Raw genomic sequence first — 16208 nt, 5'->3', positions numbered from 1 at the left:
CCATCACTGCTGGAAGGTTTAGCCCCAGCCACATCACAATGGGAGGCCTGGGTCTTTCTTCTTACACTGTTAATTAATGGGTGCTTGGAGAATTGGGGGAGGGGCTCCCATGTGTTAATGGCTTAGAAAAATGCATCTGAGGTGCACAGACCATTTGGAGCGCCCAGTTAAGAGTGATTTGCCACATGCAGGGGAGCTCAAAGAAGGCTTGCGCGATCTGGGCATTCAGCTAAACCAAGAGCTAGACCCACGTACTTAATGGCATAATCACCAACATAACCCATTCAGCATAACGGTCTTTTAATACTGAAACAATTACTTTGGATAATAAAATAACACTTTTAATTTGCTTGACACCAAATTCGACCTATGTGGATCATCTGATGGTGAGGTGAGGGGAAGGGGGGTCTGTTGAGTTCTAACTGCATTGCTGAGTGATCACACATAATGTACTTCAAGCCTGAGGTGCTTTAAATGGCTTAGTGGGGAAAAAAAGGGATTATCAGAATATGCTCTTGCTTTGGAATTTCCCCAATACTTCATAACTTATGTATTGATTTCCACAAGTTTCCTTAGGAAGAAATGATTAAACCTTGAAGTTGATGCACTCCAATGACATTTGTTCATTTTGAACAACCGATATGAGAAGTGCTATTGGGAGATACAGTCAATCAGCAGTTTTTTTGATAAGTAAAAAATAGCTGTATCCTGGGAGGAAAATGTGAATTTAATTCATTGCCCCACTATGGTAGTTCCTTTATAGTTATTACTTGGATATTATAAACTGTTTTTATACTGTTTTATAAAAATAAAATTGTTTAAATTTTCATCGGTGTTTTTAAATTCTTTTGCGAAGTAGGTGGGTTGTAAATCCTAAATAATTCAAATGCCCTCACTTGTGGACCTACATATAGTTTGGGCCTCATGGTTTGCTGGTGTAGGCCAGGACTCTAGTTTCTTCATTTGGAAGGAGAAGAGCTTGGACTTTTCTCCTTCCAAAGCCTGTGAGCACCTGGCATATGTCAGGGATTCTAGTCAGCTTCAGCTGTTCCCTGGTTTCAAAGTATTATATCTATTGCATAGCTGATTCAAATCTAACAATTAGTTTCTTTTAGCTAAGTATGTCTCCCATTTAAGGGCAAATGGCCCCTGGGAAATATTAGGTATTATCAGTCATTTACACCTTAGTGAGAATGAGTCGATAACAGCTTTCTTAAAATAAATGAAGGAGATGTTAATAAGTATGCTGAGGAAAAAAACTGATGCTAGTCACCAGCTAAAATAATCTACCAAATTACAATGAACAACAAGATAGGTGATAAAGTCCTTTCTTGATAGCAAATTTTGATGTGTTAGAGACGAGATCATACTATTTGTATAATTTTTATGGCAATCTTGTTTTCTATTTAATATTATATCTATCCCTCCAATGGTTGTACACTATTCCAATGACTGGCTTTACCAGAATTATTTTTCTGTTCCTCTACTGTTAGATAATTGTATTTTAGCAGTTTATACCATGAAAGGTCTGTTTAGGTCTGTGAACTACCTTTTTATCAATGCCTTTGCTTCCATTTTCTTTTTTTTTTTTTCTTCATTTGGATTTTTTAAAGCTGGACTTTACTTCTCTGAGACGAACCTATACAAACAAATGCTCACGATTGTTGGAGGGCCCCCTGCCTTTTCAGGATCAGGGAGCTGCAGGTTAAACGTCCTAGATCAGTGCTGTGCAAAGTGTATTGGGTGGCCCAGTGCCTGTCCGAACTGTTGGCTGCTGGTCTACAATGAGCCAACACAGAAGCCGAGAGAAGAGTTTGCAACTAAAACCTCCCCAGTGATTGGACATTACGGCACCATCTAAGTCGGGGGTCGGAAGGCAGCCTCAGAGGATGTCGGGCGGCTTGGGTTACGAGTCTGTATGGTGGGACTCTGTAGGGGTCTTAGAACTCGGTATCAACCCATGGCAGGTTGGACAAAGCACAGAAATAAGCAGACAAACCAGCCCTTCACTTTGGATCGGCTGAAAAGTGTCGTCCTAGATCAGAGTGGAGGACGCAGACTCCAGGGTCTTCGAGCTCCGTAAATGCTCATAGAGGGGAGCACAGAACAATAGTTAAAAGACAGGCTTGGCTCAGATCCCGGGTCTGCGCATTGTTTGTTCTGAGGCCCTTGACAAATTACTAAGACGCTCTGTGCCTTGGTTTCCTCATCTGGAAGAACAAGAACAACAGTAGAATTAACTTCGTAATGTGATCCTGCGGAGAAAGGACTCAGCACACTGCCTGGCACATATCAAATGCTCAGCAAATGGAAAGCACCTTCGTTGCGTCAATAAGAAGCTCCCAAGCAGAAGTTTGGGGGAAGATTACCGTATGTGTTGTTATTGCAAAACACACAACTCTCCTCCCCTCCCTTCCAGCCCCAGTTTTCTGGCAGCCTATCTGTGACCCTAGAGCTGCTTTTGTTTGTTTTCTACAGAAGGTAGGGGCCACCTCCCTTTTCGGGCAGCCTGGTCGGAGCTGACAGGCCAGGAAATCACAGTCCCTTCCGAGCCCTCATCTCCGCTCTTTCCTGCACTGTCCCCAACTCAGCAAAAGCTCTGAGTTTATCTCACAGCTGCCAGATGCCCATCTGTTTGCGGTTGTCCTGAATTTTACTGCCTTGTCCTGTTTACAGGTCACATAATGGCCCTTTGTCTGAGACCAGGTAGGAGACATGTATTTATGATTGTCCACATGTTGGCCCTTTTGCTATTCTGTAGACTTGATGTATCAGGAGAGCTGAAAGAGTGTCAGAGTTGGTGCTGAAGATCTGGATTCTTATCCTGGCTCTGCCTTTTATGAACCCTGCTGAGTCCCTGCGTCCTCATCTGTAAAATGGGGTCGTAATACAAACATCACCATGCAGCTGTGATGACGGAATGAGACAGCCTTTGAAAAGGGCTCTCTTGCAAATAAATGCACCTTTTCTTCCATCCTGGCCGCAGTGGATGCCTTCTATCTTCCCATTTTGTGCTGTGCTAACTGTATACGGCATTGCACTAAGTGAATTCCTTACTAGAGCATATATTCATAAAAGCAGGGATTTGTCTGTTTTATTTATTGCTCTATCCCCAAGTCCTAGAACAATGCCTAGCGATAGTGCATGCCCAATGAATACATGTTGAACAAATTAATTAAAGTGAATTATGCTGTCATGTTTCAGCTCTAAGCAACAGAAAACCCTGACTCGACTTGCTGAGCCGGTGAGGACATCTATTATTTCATACCACTAGGAGTTTGGAAGTAGAGAGGTTCTGTGGTTAATTTGATGGCTCAGGGACACCATGGTTGGCCCAGGTTCTTCTCATCTTCTCTGTCACTTTCAGGCTAGCTGACCTCATAGTCCTAAATGGCTGCTGCAGTTCCAGACATCACATCTTGACACAGTAACATCTAATAGAAGTGGAGAGAGCCTCTCTTTTCCTTGTATATCTTTTTATACAGAAACCCAGAGACCCTCTAGCTGACCTTTCTGGAAACCCTTCAGCTGACATTTGCTCATCTGCACACCCCCAAACCAATTACCAGCTTGGATCAGTTAGGATTAATCCTGAGTTTTGTGTGGGTGGGGTAGATATCTAAACAGATTCTTGCCTTTGCCAAAAAGGAAAAACAGAGGGAAGAGCAGTCAACTATGTTGGATATACTTACTCTTTGGAGTCTTAGGGGAGAAAAAGAAAGAATGATTAAACAAAAATTAATTAAATAAGTGCATGGACAAGTAAGTGTTGTGTTATATGGGCATAATGAGTGGACAATTGCATTTTGAGAGTTGGAGAAATGTACCTTACCCATCCGCCTATTCAAGCATTCGAGTACAAATACTTTCGGGGCTGCCAACTGGCTATGTCAAAGTGGGTGCTTAAATGCCAGATGAAGTAGAAGAAGATGCATTTTGCAGTGTTGCTATGTCTCATGGGTTTAGTTAGAGATTCAGACCCAGCATTATGCAGTATAGTCTCATTGCAGCCTCTGTTTATGCGAAGCATCCGCTAGTTCACTTGACCAGGCTAGCATTTCCCCCGTATTTTCAAGGGAGAAATGATGTGCAAAGAAATGAATAGCCCAAGTAGGTGTATAAAGAATGTGTTAACACATTATTTTTAATATTCTACTGTATTAAGTAGTTATAGTTTACTTAAGCAGCCCCCTGGAACCTATACTTGACACATTTAATAGCTTATGGTTGAAGGCGCCACATGCATTTGCCAAACCAGTGCATTATAAAATACTTTGTAACGCAAATTACCTCGGTCAGTCATTGCCCTCCCTGCAGTTAGGCTGGATTTGTGCGGCATTCTTGTGTCTTCAGGCTGGAAGTACTTAGTGGTAGCCAGGCCCCAGGAAGCCAGCTCTTGTTTTTGATGCTCCTACTTCGAAGTCGCTGAGGGTCAGCTGTGGACCTACGTTTAGCACAAGCCTGGGCAGCCAGACTTTCTGCATCCAAATCCCAGTTTTGCTATTTGTTATCTGTGTGACCTTGGGTGAGTTATACTATCTCTCTATGTCTTAGTTTCCCCCAAAGTAAGATGGGAGTAATAGTAGTAACTACCTTCTAGTGTTGTGATGAATACATGAGTTAGTACATATAAAGTTCTTGTAATAGTGCCCGGCTTACAGTAAGTGTTAGGAAAATGTTTGCTATTTATTACATATGTTGAATATATGAATTCAACATATGATATTCATATTGAACATATGAATTCATATTGAACATATGAATTCAATACAAATATATCAAACCATATATTTTGTGATTTAAAGGACAGTGGTTGACCAATTACAAGTCACTTTCTTTCCAAGTTCCTTGAAATACAGTATTTTCCTCAGTGCATTGGTAAACTTTATCCAGCATGTTTCTGACAGAGCAGCCATATTATAGCTGGGTAATGTTTCTATGGGTTGCAACCGATTTTAATAAAATTAACTACTTGATTCCCTCTCAAGCAAGTTGCAATGATTTTATTCCATTGCATCCTGATGGATAATTTTTCTGAAATGATCTCTTTAGAAATGTTAGGGCATGTCTGAATTTGCCAGTGGATAGAGTCATCCTCTATTTGTGTTCACGGATCTGATACTTTAACACTCTGCTAAGGTTGCTGATCTAATGTGGGCATGCGAATCAGACGCTAAGTTATTGTCCATGTTGTTCAGAGTGGCCCAAAGCTTATGAGTGTTGGAGAGATGCTTTATCTCCTATGCTCAAGCTGGGAGTGAAGGGAGAGCAATTGACTTATTCTCAGTTCCTGGAATTCTTTCTGCCCATCCAAGCCGCAGAGTATTGTCTCGTTTTAGGCTCTGGCTTAGTCTACAAGAGGAAATCAGTCCCACACAGCATCATTGTGCTTCCCCACTGAATTTTCTGGGAAAACCAGGAGCTTACAGTTTTAGGAAGTTATTGGGATGAAGGCTTATTTCTGGCTCAACATGGCTCTCTGCCTACCCATAAATCAATCCTTTAATGGACCACTTTCAAGGTGAATTTTAACAGAGTCCCCTCAAGCCCTACCCTCAAGTGTAGTGCTCCCAAATTCTGATTGTAGACTGTCCATGTTTTTCTAGGGTGCTTATCACAAACTCAGTGGTCCTTTGTGTTTCTTCTCCTGATTGTTGGCAGGAATGAGTCAGATCTTTCTTGTGACATATGAGCAGCCCAGAGGAAAAATCTGTTAGTTTAAGAGCCAGCCAGGAATTCCTCTCAGCGGGGAGACTGTCTACCACTCTAATGGAAACATTTGGCTATGAAGATAAGGCCCTCAGGAGATAGGACTGTCTGGAGCTAGACTGGGAAACAGAAAATTGCTTTGTGGAAGACATTTATAGGAATTTGGGAATGGGGAGGGTTGAGGAGGAAGAAGAAGGGAAGGGAATGAAGTAAGGGAGAAAGTAAGATGGTGGTATGATGCCTTAATCAGACTTTTAAGGAAGTAGAGAGTCAGCTCAATACGAATGCTCGTTTTAAGTGATGTTGGCGGAAATCAAGTTTCAAAGTCTAGGTTGGCAGTGAGATCAAGCACCTAGCCCAAGGAAGACATTGGAGAGAGAGAGAAATGACTATGCAAATCTATGCTCCCAGAGCCCTGGCTGGAGCAGCTCAGTGGATTGAGCATGGGCTCCGAACCAAAGTGTCACAGGTTCGATTCCCAGTCAGGGTACATGCCTGGGTTGCAGGCCATGACCCCCAGCAACCGCACACTGATGTTTTTCTCTATCTCCCTCCCTTCCCTCTCTAAAAATAAATACATAAAATCTTAAAAAAAAAAGAAAATCTATGCTCCCAGAAGCCCAGCAGAGAACACTGGAGCTCCCACTGGGTGTGGGATGGACATTTGAGCCAGTTTTTATTTCAATCCCTATGGAGGGAGTGACCTCAGCTGATAGCCTGTTACGGCTGCACCAGAAACAAAAAGTGTTTATGAGTTACAGAATTATTGGAATGCTGCTATAAAGATGAATGAAATCTTAAAGTGAATTGTATGACTTATGTGTCTCATAAAAAGAAAAGCATATCAGTAACATTTAAAAAAAGTTATTTTAAAGGATTTCTTTATTCTAATGGATAGAGATTGTCTTTGGATAATATAAGTATTCCAAAGATTTAATGAAGTAATCTGAAGCCATGTAGACATTAATTAGAGTTCTATAATTAGAATTACAGTTATAGAAGCTTCCTACTGCAAAATAGAGGGCAATATTTCAATATTTCAGGTTTACTGTGCTGTTAGACCACGGTACCTGATGCATTTTCACATAGCCCGGCTTTCATAATTCTTTCTAAATACCCATTTTGATAGATATTTAATAGTTTTTAAATTAATGCTGGAGTAAAACCCATTTATATCTGTGCTCATCCCGGCCCTTCCTCGCTCGCGAGTGAATAGTCTGTCCGCTTCCCGTGCAGCAGCCACCCAAACCGACCGCGACACGGAATCCAATCAGAAAAGCAGCATAAAGATGAAAGGTCTTGCCAATGAGAAGTGAACTTGCTAAAGTGCACCTTTCAATGAATTTGGACAAAACTGAAAAATGTTGTTGATATCAGATCCTTAGGCTGATTACTGGAGCGTTCAATTGTTCAGTGTGTCAATTCATCACTGTCTACCTGGTTATATTTAACACTTTCTCCCGTTTCCAGCACGTCTGCTGAGATAGGCAATTGCTGTCACATGATACCTGCCTCTCAGGAAGGTCAGGAGACCATGTGAGAGGCCGTGGTTTCTGCGCCCACCCACCCCTCCGCCACCTTGATTCGTTCTCAGGTATTGCTGACAGCAGATGGTTCCTCCATGTCTTTCAGGAACTAAAATATTAATAAGATTAGGGCTTTTATCCTTCAAACAGTTTAGCCTTTCCTTCTAGGGGCTGTGCAAAATGTCAAGTCTGTTAATGTGTACCACGGGCTCCCCAGGAAGACCTGTCCCCAGCTGACCGGCACCAAAACACTGACTTTGGACCTGTGTTCTTTCTTCTCACTCTGTGGGAGTGCTGGTTCATGTTTTTGTCTGTTTAGTTTTAAAATGTAAATGTAAATTTTTCAATTAGAGTTGACATTCAATGTTATATTAGCTTCAGGTGTACAGCGTCGTGGTTAGACATTTATATAACTTACGAAGTGATACCCCCGATAAGTCTAGTAATCCACATTTTACATCACTCTCATCTTTCAGAGACACTTGGATGAGTCTAATCCCATGTTGAGATGGGAGTTCTTGGGGTGCGTTTTTAATAAATATTTGATGGGAATGCTAGCCAGGGGAGTCATTCTTATTTACAGAATTAGAAACGGTGTCTCTGAGGCAAGCTTACCTCCGTGGAGGGAGCTGTGTTTATAAATGTGCACAGTGCTCTCATGCGTGGGTTTCGCCTATTTTTCAGAACACAGTAGTTATCCGCGTCTCCGTTTTCAGAAGTGGTGGATAAATTGCTGAGCACTGCTGTGTGATACCAATTAAAATGACCATTGTCTGTTTAAGGGTCTTCTTTTCATGGAAGGCAGAATTCACCTTTCTGCATATATCCTACAAAAATACAATACACATTTCATATGATGTGTCATGCAGATTGTTTTAAAGGACAGTGATGGCCTTAGTTTAGCTATCCCATTCCGAATGGGCAATGAGCATTGATTTTGTTCATGAAGAAGTTTAGGCTCTATAAATTTACAGCACAATTACACTTTGCTTTGTATGGGAGAGAGTTTTTACTTTACTTCACATCACCATTAGCAAAATGTCCACTTTTATTATTTGCCGACAATTTCAAAGGCAGATGAATCTTAAGAACAGTTGCCATTTCTTTTATTATATTGAAATTTCTTGTCGACTGTCAACTGTTTGTCAGTAGAATGCAACCATAAAGATTTTGGCTACAATCTTTTTCTTTTTCTTCTTCCTTTTTTTTCTTTTTCGTTCTTCTTCTTGTTTTTAAGAAAAAGCCAATTCATCATGTAGGAAAGGACTGCCTTTTGCAGTCTCAGGTCCTGCCAGAGACAAATGACTGTAAAAATTTAAAATCAATCATTAACAGATTAGCTGTTGGTCCAAAGTAAATAGCAATCAGCTTATTAGGCATCAGGCAGAGTGAGATAAAGGGGAAGAGTTATTGGAAATGAGGATGTCGCTGGGGCTCTGCCTGTGGGGTGGGGCATGGGAGGCTGTTCCTGTGTGACTCTAACCACAGATGGAAAATGAGGCAGCTGGCAGAATCAGCTGAGTTCCCTGGTCATGTCAAACAGCGTCCCGTGGTTTTCTGTTCTAAGTCATGGCTTCATTCACCCTGATTAGCATGGGAGTTGGTCGTGCTCTCCGGCTGTTCTCTTGCCTTCCAAGCAAGGTCTGTCAACCGCTGTTCAGTCAGCTCTGCAAAGCAGCCCAGAAATTGTGGCTGAGACTCCTTACTTTCAGGAACTGGACCTTTGTTGTCCCTTTCACACTTGGTTCAGATCTCATTATGGGTTAGGTTGGGGTTGGGAAACGAGGGGGACGGTTCATTAGCTGCTTCCCTCTAGTTTCGGATGTGCGAGCTACCACGTTGCAAACACCACAGTCATTATTGTTGCAAGCAACATCCACTGATGGATGCTCAGTCAGCGGGTGAAGGTTTGAGGAGAAACAGAATATTTGTGTGGTCTCAAAGTATCTTTCTCGTGGGGGATAAATGCAGACAACTCTATTTGAACAACAAGAAAATAGTTTTTAAAAAAGTATCTTTCTTGAGGTGCTCATTAATTACAAAGGAAAAGTAGTAACTTTATGGTGGTGACATCCAAGAGCTGCCACCTTACCCAAGTAATCAAGGTTAACATCCCACCAGTAATAAGACAGCTCCTCTTGCTCCCCATTCCCATGATGCACCGAGAAGGACACAACACTATTTTTGTGGTAGTCTTCTAAACATCAGACAAACCCATTCTGAAGAATAAGTGACCAGTAATCTTCAAAAGTGCCAAGTGTAAGAATGTCAAGGAAGACTAGGGAATTGTCATGGATCTGAAGAGGCTGAGGAAGACAATACAATACATTGTCGAATTCTGGATTGGATCCTAGAACAGAAAAAGGACGTTAGTAGAAAAACTGGTGAAATCCAAGTAAATTTTGGCATTTGGAGAAGCTGGAGGAAGGGACTATGGGAACTATCTGTACTATTTTTTGCAACTTGTCTATAAGTCTAAATAAAAGGTTTTTTTTTTATATATATATATAGGAATGAAGCACTGAAAGAAAAAAAATTGTTCAAGCTCCAGAAACTTCTTCTGCAGAATGCAGCTTGTAGTTTGGGCTAGTTTTAGCTTTTGTTCACAATTCTGCTTTATTTTGGCCAAAGCTGGAGTAAACCATTGCTTTCAATGGGAAAAAACAAAACAACGCTCTTGCGTGGGGCCTTTCTTCCCAGTTTCCTTCTGTGATAGCACATTGCTGAGTACCTTCACGAAGGACAACCACAGTGAGTGGAAGTTGGAGTCTGCAGTTTGTGAGACTTGGATTTTCAGTGTGTGCGATTATAGTGTGCCATTAAATGCTCATGGCTGTGCAGGCCCACAGGGCTTGACTCTGCTTCACCCTGCAGGTCAGGGTCCACTGCTACTTGGACCAGGAGGCTAACTGGGACATAATCTTCTCAAGGTGGTGGCTGCAGCACAAGAGGGCAAGCCCCACCACACAAGCACATTTTGAGCCTCAGCTTGTGTCCTGTTGGTCAGAGCAATTCACTTGGCCATGGCTAAGTCAAAGGGCGGGGGAAGTATTCTCCTCCCAAGGAGGTTGGGGAGATAAGTTAAATGTTTTTAATAATATATCTAATTAACCATGATACTCCTAGCCTTTGCTATCTCCACCATGTGGCTACTTTTGACCTGCTCTACAGAGCCCTCTTCCCTGGTTTAAGTACAGTATAGGTGCAGAAGGATTGCCCTGTCCCCATTGATGTGAACAGTTTAAAATTTTTTTTATTGTTGTTCAAGGACAATTGTCTCCATTTTCCTGCACCACTTCCCCTCACCCCACCCTTGTTCCTATCCCTGCTTTGGTTTTATCCATGGGTCCTTTATACATGTTCCTTGATGACCATTTCCTTTTCCTCCCATCATCCCTCCCCGCTCCTCTCTGTCACTGTCACTGTGTTCTTTATTTCAGTGTCTCTGGTTATATTTTGCCTACTTGTTTCTTCTGTTCGTTAGGTTCCACTTATAGGTGAGATCATATGGTATTTGTCTTTTACCACTTGACTTATTTCACTTAACACAATGCTCTCCAGTTCCATCCGTGCTGTCGCAAAGGGTAGGAGCTCCTTCTTTCTTTCTGCTGTGCAGTATTCCATTGTGTAAATGTACCATCGTTTTTTTGATTCACTCATTTACTGATGAGCACTTACGTTGCTTCCAACAATTGATTATTGTAAATTGTGCTGCTATGAACATTGGGGTGCATAGGTTCTTTTGAATTGGTTTTTCAGGATTCTTAAGGTATAATCCCAGCAGTGGAATTACCAGGTCAAAAGGTAGTTCCATTTTTAGTTTTCTGAGGAAATCCCATACTGTCTTCCACAGTGGCTGCACCAGGCTGCATTCCCACCAACAGTACACTAGGGTCCCTTTTCTCCACATCCTCACCAGCACTTGTTGTTTGTTGATTTGTCTATGATGGCCATTCTGACTGATGTGAAGTGGTATCTCACTGTGGGAAGCCTACATCTCTCTAATTTGCATCTCTCTGATGGCTAGTGATGCTGAGCATCCTTTCATATGTCTCTGGGCCCTCTGTATGTCTTCCTTGGAGAAGTGTCTGTTCAGGTCCTTTGCCCATTTTTTAATTGGGTGGTTTGTCTTCCTGGAGTGGAGTTGTGTGAGTTCTTTATATATTTTGGAGATCAAACTTTTGTCCGAGGTATCACTTGCAAATATATTTTCCTATACAGTTGCTTCTCTTTTCATTTTGCTGGTGTTTTCTTTAGCTGTGCAGAAGCTTTTTATTTGGATGAAGTCCCATTTGTTTATTCTTTCCTTTATGTTCTTTGCTCTAGGGGACATATCAGTGAAAATATTGCTGCATGCAATATCTGAGATTTTCCTGCTTATATTTTCCTCTAGGACTTTTATGGTGTCACAACTTATATTTAAGTCTTTTATCCACCTTGAGTTTATTTTGGTGTATGGTATAAGTTGGTGGTTGAGTTTCATTTTCTTGCTTATATCTGTCCAGATCTCCCAACACCATTTGTTGAAGAAGCTATTTTTACTCAATTTTTTGCTTCTGCTTCCTTTGTCAAATATTAATTGACCATAGGGACTTAGGTTTATTTCTGAGCTCTCAATACCGTTCCATTGATCTATGTGTCTGTTCTTATGCCAGTACCAGACTGTTTTGATTACCATGGCCTTGTAATATAGTTTGATATCAGGTATTGTGATCCCTCCTATTTTGTTCTTCTTTTTCAAAATTGCTGCAGCTATTTGGGGTTGTTTATGGTTCAATATAAATTTTTGAAGTGTTTGTTCTGTATCTGTAAACTATGTCATTGGTATTTTAATGGGGATTGCATTGAATGTAAAAATTGCTTTGGGTAGTATGGACACTTTCATGATGTTAATTCTTCTAATCCATGAACATGGTATATGCTTCCATTTGTTTGTGGTATAATCAGTTTTCACTTTGCTGTGACTCCTTAGTGGTCTCCTGGATGTGAAATGCCCTCTCCATTATGTTACAGTGAGAATGGGGTCCTATAATACTGTTAAAGAAATGTGTCAAAGCTCCCTGCCTCAGTTCCTACATAGGTACGTTGACATCATCACGTTAGCTGGGTCACGTGGCTCCACGCACCAGGCACCATCAGTTATCCGGGGTCATGTCTCATGTCTGGATCTCAGGCCCTCTTCACAGACAGGCTTGCCCTGCCAGACCCCACACCACATGGTAATTCTTTCCTATAATCTCTGCATCCTTCCAGCAACCTGGCTTCCCCTCTCAAGATATGTACAAAATTTTCTGACCAATGGTTATAAAACAGTTCAAGTTTCTCGACTCGTTTGTTTGGCTTTCTCCAGATGCTTCCTTGGCTCCCCCAATTCAGTGGATTCAAGTAGTTGTGTGTCCAGAGACTTAGTCCTCTGTCCCAGAGTATTAATGTCTTGAATTAGAGAATCTTACTTACCTTGTATCCATTGCAGTGAGTTACATGTGACCCACAATAGTTCAAATTATCAAAAGACATCTATTCTATGGAGCTAAAATTCTGAATCTTTCATAGCCTGACCCAGTCTTTTATCCCCTGATTCTGCACATTTTATAACCACTTGATCTGGCCACTTTTTTCATTGGCTCATGGTCACGTGCTGCTGTAACTATTGTTTTGCCTTCTCAGGGCCCAGGGTGCCCTTCCTCTCCTGTCTTCCATTCAAATCCTGTCTACCCTCAGGGCTCACCGAACTGTACCTACTAATGAAACTTCCTCTGGCTGCTCCTGCCTTGGGTGATTTCTCCATTTTTCTATGCCCTGAAGCATATGGTCTAAACTATAGTTTAACCTTTAGTTATTCTTTTTTTTAATTTTGAAAGATTGTACTTATTTACTTTTTGAGAGAGGGGAAGGGATGGAGAAAGAGAGGGAGAGAAACATTGATTGGTTGTCTCTCATACATGCCCTGACCAGGGATTGTACCCACAACCCAGGCATGTGCCCTGACAGGGAACTGAACCAGTAACATTTTGGTTTGTGGGACGACGCCCAACCAACTGAGCTACACCAGTCAGGGCTTTAGTTATTCTTATATTTTGGGTTTCTAACTGTACATATAATGTAACAACATAAGTAATCTTAAGTAACTAATTAGGTTGTAATGGCTGTGTGGTCTGAGTCCACACCCAACACTGCTTTGTATCCTCCCTGCCCAGCAATATGATTTTAAGCACATAGTAGGATTTCCAGGAATTCATGGTTGGTTTCAAAATTTAAATCACAAAATTAATTCTTTGCTTTCTTTAAATTAAGCAACAAGCAAAAGCTAAAAAGAAAAAAGAATTAAAAATGAGCAAAAGAAATCTCAATGTGGATATAAAATATTTTTTAAAGAAATAGCCCTGCCTGCTGAGGCTCGGTGGATTGAGCACTGGCCTGTGGACCTAAAGGTTGCCGGTTCGATTCCTAGTCAGGGCTTGTGCCTGGGTTGTGGGCCAGGTCCCCAGCTGGGGGCATGAGAGAGGCAACCAATTGCTGTTTCTCTCACACATCATGTTTCTCTCTCCTTCTCCCTCCTTTCCCCTCTCTCTAAAAATAAATAAATAAAATCTTAAAAAAGAATAGTAGCTTTAAATTAGAAAGAAAATTAGTGCTTTGAAGAGGAAGAGGACATTATTCATGAAGAGAAAGTTATTCTGGATTTATTTTTGTCAGATGATGAATCGATACTAACTATTCCAAACTCTTATCTGAATGTAATAATAGCTTCTGTGTTCCCAGTATTTTGTGGCTGAGTGAGGGCGAGATCATTTATCTCCCTCCCTGGTATAGAAAGATAAGAAACTGAGGGTCAGAGCGTGCGTATACTTTACCCGACACCCCCTGCTGCTAAGTGGCAGAGCCAGGCCGAAGTTGTCTTCTGGCTTCAAGTCCTCGATTCTTCCTACCACCCACGCTACAAATCTCTGCTCTTTGAGGGCGAATCCTTTTCTACACTTTCCTGGGGTAATTGTGTGATTTTTATAAAAGATCTATCGCTCTGAAGATGAATGGAACTATAAGGTAAACATTTAAAAGGAGAGGAACGGAGTTGGAATGAGATTCTGGTGTCGTTGGTGCCTGGCATTATAACCGGCCACATAATGGAACACCAGTCATGGAGTGGGTTTAGTAGGCAGAGGCACTTAAGCATTTGCAGGTGCGGATAAAGTGGCTGCCTTTCATCAATGAGGGCAGGCGCTGGAGCCTGCAATCCACCAACTGGGTTGGTATCAGCGTGGTAAGTTTCTGGCCCAGCTGACAGCCTTTTTGTTGTTGTGAGTTGCTTTTGTACTAAAGGGTGGAGAACGTTCCTTCTCATATTGTAACCTGTGCCATTTCTGCCTGAACTTGATTGAAGTTCCAAAGTAGAGCGACCCCACTGATAAAGGTTCTTGTTAATAAGTCCCATACAGGTATGCAAATGGTTTATATGAAGAAATAAGTCGACTGAATAAAAATTCTATGAAAAGGTGAGACTAGGAGAAAAGGCATACTTTTTTTTTTGAGAGAGAGACTGGGGAGGTAGGTGCCTTAGAGCCTTTCATAAAAGTTTTATTCTCAAGCACAAGATGGAAATTAGAATAACAATAAGGAGAATGTAGTTTAGAGCAGCCTTTTGAAATCTGTGCCCAGTAGCAGAAGGCCAGCCATTTCCACGGAAGCGCGGCGGCCTCACTGCGGGGCCCCTGTGCTCAGGAGTAGAAACCGCAGCGCTCCTGCGTCAGCGCTGACGCCACACACATCCAGCCTCAGCCTGCCACCCGCACGGACCCATTACCGGCCGCCCCACCGCAGCACCCAGGGGGACAGCCTTGCAGCAACCGCTCGTCCGTTTGCGGGGAGGGGTGGTGGTTATTACCAGCACAGGATGATTTTATGTTGTCTGAATTATTTACTAGGGAAGGAAGCAGGTGGGAGGGGAGGGGGCGTTAGGAAGTGTGCTGCGACCCACTCCCATTGATTCTACCCAGAGCGAGAAGAGCGAAACCTAAGAAAGATGACTTCCTTTTCGTTCTCTCTTTCCTCTCCCACGCCTTAGAAATAAATAATGCCAAGAGAAGCCCTTGGTGGCTGCGGGGGTGGGGTCGTGACCCGGCCTTGTCCGAGGGCTAGTTCCCATCATCGTAGGTGTGCCCTGGCCAGAGCTTTCAGCGCTCGGTCCTCTCTCGCCCGCTCTCGTTTTGCATGTGGTTGCACAATGAACAGCACGTATGGATTTAAATCCCATTTGGAGGATGTGCAGTTGCGGAACCTGTAATCAGAAGAGTTGGGCTTTAATCCCAGAGGTGCCATTCCCTTATCTTTTTTTTTTTTTTAATTTAAGATTTATAGCTCTCCGGCTTCCCCCTGCCCCCCGCCAAAAAAAAAAAACAACACAAAAAACAAACAAAAAAAAAACATGGACAACATGGATGCTTGGCCAAGGCAGAAGTAGGGCATGGGGGGACATTTGGGGGAGAACAGAAGTCACCTGAAGGAAGCTGAGTGACTGTCACAGTTGGGCAGGAGGATCGTGGTTGACTTGTGCTTCCATTTCTTCTTTGCAAAATAGGAAAGTAAGCCCACCTCTTGCCCTGGGAGGCGATAGGTAATGTTTGTGAGAAGAGGCGTCTGGATCATTTTGGTGTGGTATCACATTCTTACATTAAGAAAACAAACAAACAAAAATGCCAGTGGAGGCAGAGAGCCCTGCTGGCTGGCCCCCGACTGCACATCCTTAAAGGGAACCCCCCGCGGAGGACAGGTTGCACGCTGAGGTGGTGGTGGGGGGGAGGGTGTGGGGAACTGGGCCACTCTAAATTTGCCCTGCCACGGCCATGCATGGGGGTGCCACCAGAGAAAAACGGCCTGGCGAAGCAAGGGAGTGGTTTTATTTTTGTTCATTGAAGAACTTTTAAATAAAATGTTACACTGCCTACCGATTCATAATAAATGTGAGTTATAACACCT

At 42.4% G+C, this 16208-nt stretch overlaps 1 long non-coding RNA gene across 3 annotated transcripts in view; it reads left to right on the top strand.

Annotated features, from left to right (window-relative positions):
• The window catches only part of LOC123811064, a 66552-nt gene that overhangs the window by 23845 nt on the left and 26499 nt on the right, over window positions 1-16208 (top strand). The window lies entirely within an intron of this gene.

The sequence above is a fragment of the Phyllostomus hastatus genome, unplaced genomic scaffold (assembly GCF_019186645.2).
Source record: "Phyllostomus hastatus isolate PE091 unplaced genomic scaffold, TTU_PhHast_1.1 phas_scaffold_78, whole genome shotgun sequence".
In the NCBI taxonomy this organism is placed as follows: domain Eukaryota; kingdom Metazoa; phylum Chordata; class Mammalia; order Chiroptera; family Phyllostomidae; genus Phyllostomus; species Phyllostomus hastatus.
This window is presented reverse-complemented; position numbering and strand designations above follow the sequence as displayed.